Here is a 6,009-nt window from a genome sequence, read left to right as displayed (position 1 = left end):
TTGGGCCTTCCATCGTCAGCCAACTTTGCAAGGACCAACTTCTCAAGGACCGCCTGCTCAGCCAGAGTAAGTAGACCCAGCCGAGCCACAAGATCAGCTCCAATACCTGGTATGGCTCGTTTTGGTGAAAAGATTTGATGTTGCTTAATACAGGAAAGGTCAAAAGCGTGGAAAAAGAATAAGAGCGAGCTTTCTTACTGCTAGCTCATGGGACTGAGGGGTCCCAAGTCCTGGTTTTGTCCCTCAGGTGTGGTGTTATTTATTTTTCAGTGAACACAACTCATTCTCTTTACAGCCTGAAATTCCCAAGCGCTGAGTGCACGGCTTGCACCCAAAGCCGCCGACAGCTCTGCCGACCCAGACCTTTTGTGAGCAGCGCTTAAACGGATAACCCAGGTGTTAGTAGCAGAGAAACGCATAGTGCAACAAGGGCACACCACCTCTCCCAGCTGCTGCTCAAAACAAGAGGCAACACTGGCTCTTTCCCCCAACCAATACATCTTTTCTGTTTAAATGGGCCACGCCTAATGGGAACACTTACCATTAATACAGTGTACTTTGTACCACAGTAAACTGATAAACACTGTTCCCAAATTCATATATTAATCTCACTCTTAATATGTTTATACGTACACATGCATAGACACACATGGACATATACAAATCAAAGTACTGGCATGCTCGCTGTCACTCAGGATCTGGGTGAAATATAAAAACAACAGTAGTTTCATGTTATTTGCGGTGCAGTCTTTAATTCAGATCCCTTCTCATTTCCCTCCGCACGTTGCCCCCCCATATTTGCAGCCATCGTTGCAACGAAAGGACAGACTGGTGAGGATTTCAAGCAGCAGCAGAAACTACAGCAGGAGACAGAAACCAGAGGAAACAGGGATACAGATAAAGCCCCTCACGGTGATTTTGAACTTCAGCGCAGATGGAGACCAAACAAGCTCATTTTAGTCCAGAGCATAATACAAGTTGAGAAGAAAGTGAGAGGGAGGGAAAAAAAAAAGGTAAAAACGGAAAAAAAAAAAAAAAAAAAACAAAAAACAACAAAAACCTACAAAACCACCACCAAAGACCAAAACAACGATTTACTGAATTTCCAATAAGGAAACTGAATTGCCAGAAATGGTGCAAAGTCTAATACACAGTACCTCAGGCACTCTTCCTGTACTTTGGATTTCTGCTTTCCTAGAGCCAAGGAGCTGATTATTGCCTGTGAAACCAAAGACAGCATTCCAGAAATTACCTGCCCTGCGAACACAAAAGACCACAACTCTGTATTAGGAATAAACTATCCCCATCGCTGCGTATCTATTGCTCACACACCATACCCCCTTCCTCTGTCGACATCTGTAGAGTTTCTTGGGTTTTAACACATGAAATTTGGAATCGGGTTAAAAAAATAAAACAACAAAAACACTTTGTCAAGAAATCAATTGTCCTGGGTTGAGTGAGTGGTGGAGTTTTTTGGTGGCAGGGGAGGGGGCTATCGGGGCGGCCCCCTGTGAGAAGCTTCTCGAAGCTCCCCCAGCTCCACGCCAGCTCCACTTCTGTTTGGGAAATTGAGCCAATCGGCTGCGCCTCTGCGATAACGTATTTAAGAAGGGACGTGGTGACGGGCAGTGGGACTGGTGAGGAGGAGTTGCTGCAGCTGCGTGAACACCAAGGTCAGTGGAGGAACGGAGGAAGAAAGGAGGGGGGAGGTGTGCCGGAGCAGAGACCCCCCTGTATCCTGTGGTGAGACGGCAGGGCGGCCCCCCCCTGCCACCCATGGAGATCTACGGTGGAGCAGACATTGATTTACAGCCTGTTGTTCCTGCTCAGATGATCAAGGTGCTGTGCCCGAAGAAGGCCGGGGTCTCATGGGAAAAGGCAGCCCCACTGCTGTAATTCAGTGCTGGGAGGATTGCAGCATGCGGGGGAGTCCCACGCCGGAGCAGCTCGGGAAGGGCTGCAGCCGTGGGAGGGAATCCAGTCGGAGGAAGTTAGTGACCCATGACGGAGCAGTGTGGGGAACGCTGCGGCCCATGAGAGGAATTCAAGTCGGAGAAAGTTTGTGGAAGACTGTCTCCTGTGAGAGGGGGACCACGATGGAGCAGGGGGGAACAAGTTTTGGACACTCCCCTCACCGAAGATGAAGGAAGTGGCAGCGCTGACTGCACCCCCCATTCCCTGCCCCTGCGCCCCTGGGGGAGGAGGTGAGATATCGGGAGCAGAGCTGAGCCCGGGAAGAAGGGAGGGGTGGGGGGAAGGTGTTCTCAAGGTGTGGCAATGCTTCTCACTGTCCTACTCTGTTATGTGTTGTTAGTGTCTGTAATAAATGTATGTTCTTTTTTCCTTCCCCTAACGAGTCTGCCTTTTGCTCGTGATCATAAAAGGGGGATTTTCCCCCATCCCAGTCCTATCTTGAACCCCAAGCCTGGCTCTCTGTCCCTTCTCATTGCCGGAGGGGAAGGGAGAGAGAGGTGCTGCATTGTGGTTGGCTGCCAATCAGGCCTAAACCACGACACAATTCTCAGCAAGCTCGGTCTTTTAGATCTTATTTTTGTAAGCAAAAATGTTTACTGGCCTCATATCATCCACCACACCTGAGTGACTTTACTCATCTGTTCCCTGTTCTTCACGAGAAAACACCTGAGTGCCTCATCATTTGCTGCTTATGGGAGTATGTTGCCACTGGGTGTAAATGGGAGAGGAAAAAAAAAAACACAATTCAAGCAGTTGAACACCTGTGTGTATAGGCCCTTCATTAGGTTTCTTGCACTTTAACACACACTTGAAGAAAATCTTTCATTACGTTTTAAGGATTGCTTAATTATGACACACCATCTTACAAAACTAATCATTTCAATTGACTAAAAAAAAAAATGCGGTTTAGTTTGCAGAGTATTTCAGCTATATGCACCTGATGTGCTAAAGCTCACTTGCAGAACAGGAACTCCAGAGCACAGCCACCGCTGGTTTTGAGTAGTCCTGCCTCAGTCGTGTCTACCTCCGAGTAACACTACTCCAGACCCCAAATCAGCGCTGACTGACAGAGGGTATTTGTGAGGCACCATTACTGCTTACCCCGATGTAATACCTTTCCCAGGCATCCCCTACCAGGGGAACATTTTACCTGACCCATGCCATCAGTCCCTGTCATGTAGAACAGCAGGTAACTGAATTTCAGTGGTATTTACAATTCGTATTAAAAGTTTTGCTGCAAGGACACACCAAGGCCGCCAACGTCTATCCAGCCTGGCTGGAACCAAAAGGCTTCAAATTAAAGCTGGTAATAAGCTCTTCTCCTCTTTCTTCCTGGGGTACTTGGTTCTCCAGCTGACTGCCGGGTAGCTCGCTGGGAAGAACAGATCCTTGATGTCTCCTCCTTCCCCTTGGCTCGTCTCTATTCACTAGGGAGGTCAAGCTGCACTTTTTTCTCCTCCCTACCTCCCCTCACAAGACAAAAACCTTACAAACACACGTTCCACGAAACACTGGCCAGTACAGGAGTCTTCAGGACATTACATATACATTCCCCACATGAAATGCATTAAACCTATTAGTAATTTGAAATACAGCTTTATTCCCAGCTCCTTCAGAGCCTCATTTTTTACTTCTCTTTCAAACTGCTGAACATTGGAATTCTAGCATAAGAATTGTTTTAACGAAATCTGAATATGTTCCCCAACAGTATCTATATTACTACTTAGAATCCTACTGTCTGTCTTTCCATGAAGGTCAATTATTTCACTGAAGTATCACAGTAGAAAGTAGTTAAATACATTAACTAGAAACTGGTTCAATAGATAACATGTTAAAAAAAAAAAAAAGACTTAATCTTTTTGAATATTTATTAAGATTCACCCCTAACATCTACCAGAGCTGTCTTTAAGCATGTTGGCCACAGTGTGCCCCAAGTCTTAGCTCTTGAGGTTAGCTGTGGAACACAAAAAGAGTTAATTTCCGAATTTCAAGGTTGGTAGTGGTTACACTATTCTTACAAGAAGGCATTTGCTTTTATGGTATCTCAAAACAGCTGCGAAACTCTGCATTGGTAACAACTGCATCAAAAAGCAGCAAGTCATCTAATACAAACTCCTTTTACTGCCATTAAAATTCCTGTTCCTTTGAAGCTCTTATCTGTAAAGAAGTTGTTCACACATTTTTCATGTTTTGTTTACTTTGTTAGAAATTTTGCGTTTGGCTGTATAGACTAACTTTAATACTCTGATTATTAATATTGCAATACAGGATGGGTAAGAAGGTTGTTTATAAGGCTTTAAGTAGATTCAGTGAGTTCCTACATCAGCTTTGGGCCTTTAAATTATCAACTACACACCAAATGGATTAACATTCCTTGGTTGCAACATACTTTGATTTAGGCAAAACAGTCTGAAGAACGATTAAGACATACATATAATTAAAAGGTCCCATAGCACTCTAGTATCTTGTTAATTAAAACAATCTTCATATGCTTGCTTAGTTTCAGGATATGTAACACAAATCAAGTCAATCACTAATTCTGTTTCTTCATCAAGTGAAATAATAAGAAATAATGTTTCCAGACCTCTATCTTTGGAAGGGGGCATGCCTGCCACCCATATACACCACCCTCGTCACATTCCTTCATCCTACTGTTCACACTCCTCCCATGCCTCCCACCCCATCTGTGACACCACATTCAACCCCTTACACACTTCTGTTTCCAAAGGGAAATTCAGCTTTTTTTTTTTTTTTTTTTTTTTTTTCCAATTAGTGAGTATTTGCATTACAAAGCCATAAACATTGCTGAATTAATTTTAAGCAACTATCTTCCACTCCACAGCTTGATAGTTTAGCGTTAAGACTGATTTGGTCTATCCTGAACACTCTGGTCAGGAAACTGTATGCAGCCACCTTTCTATCCCACACCTATTCCTTATCATTCCTTAAAGGAATACTATGGACTTTAGAATTACCCTAATGGCAAAACACTGCTTTCTGTCAAGTCCATTACTTGTGAATATCAGTATTTTACATCCCTCTCAAAGATGGAAGTGACTTTGTCTTGGCTCCCTCTCCCCTACTCAACTACATTTAACAGTTCAAATAGGGCATAAAGAAATTCCAGGCTAACAGCAGGATCTGGTTTTGACTCCATTCTAGTCCAGTATTTGGACATTTTCATTTGTCATTTTTGGCAACACCAAGTCACTTTTGTCTTATTGTTCCTCACCCCGATTTAGAAAGAATTAGGCTGGTATGCTTAGGTATGTTTTTAAAAAATTACCTCCTTGTGAACCTGGAACGTTATCATTCCACAGAGATTTTAAAAGTAAAAAAAGAAGGGTGTAAGCAAACCCACATGCTAGAAATTAATTTTATTCTCTAAATTGCTCAATGCCTAACTAATCTATTCAAAGTAGTTACCTCTGCAAATCCATTCAAGGCCATTGAATAAAAGCAATTCCAAGCACACCCCCAAGCCCAGTTTAGCACGCTGGATCAACAGCGCACAGCAGTCAGCTGTGAGAGACCAACTAGGATCAAAAATAATCCGGTTTACATCCAGACTGAGTTTAATTTCTGCTGATTTTTTTTAGTACTGCCAAAAACCTACTGCAATACACCACACTACTTTAAAGCTTTTTATCACCTTACCTACCTCAAAACTGCATATGATTGACTATAAGTTTTCCCACCTTTCATGTAAACCTTTTAAGTCTTTGTTCACGATTATATGGTTTCCCATTTTGAAATCCCACCACAGACAAGTCTTCATTATTTGCTGATAAAACTACACTACCACTAGCCAAGAAAACAGCACTTTAAACAAAAAAAAAAACCCTAAAAAATACAAGCAAAAAATGAGTCATAGAAATTTAAAATCGTTTGGAAACTAAGTGGCAAATAGATCATCATTAAAGTTCCAAGTTCTACGTAATGCCAAAATCAACAGCACTACAAGGTGACAAAAATTAATGGTTAATACAAGATTCGTTAGTAGAAGCAATGTTTCCCCAAAAAGCAACATTTTCC

This window comes from Tyto alba, unplaced genomic scaffold (genome assembly GCF_018691265.1).
Source record: "Tyto alba isolate M040663 unplaced genomic scaffold, T.alba_DEE_v4.0 Super-Scaffold_45, whole genome shotgun sequence".
Classification (NCBI taxonomy): domain Eukaryota; kingdom Metazoa; phylum Chordata; class Aves; order Strigiformes; family Tytonidae; genus Tyto; species Tyto alba.
The sequence above is the reverse complement of the archived record's forward strand: the minus strand, read 5'-3'. Positions refer to the sequence as shown.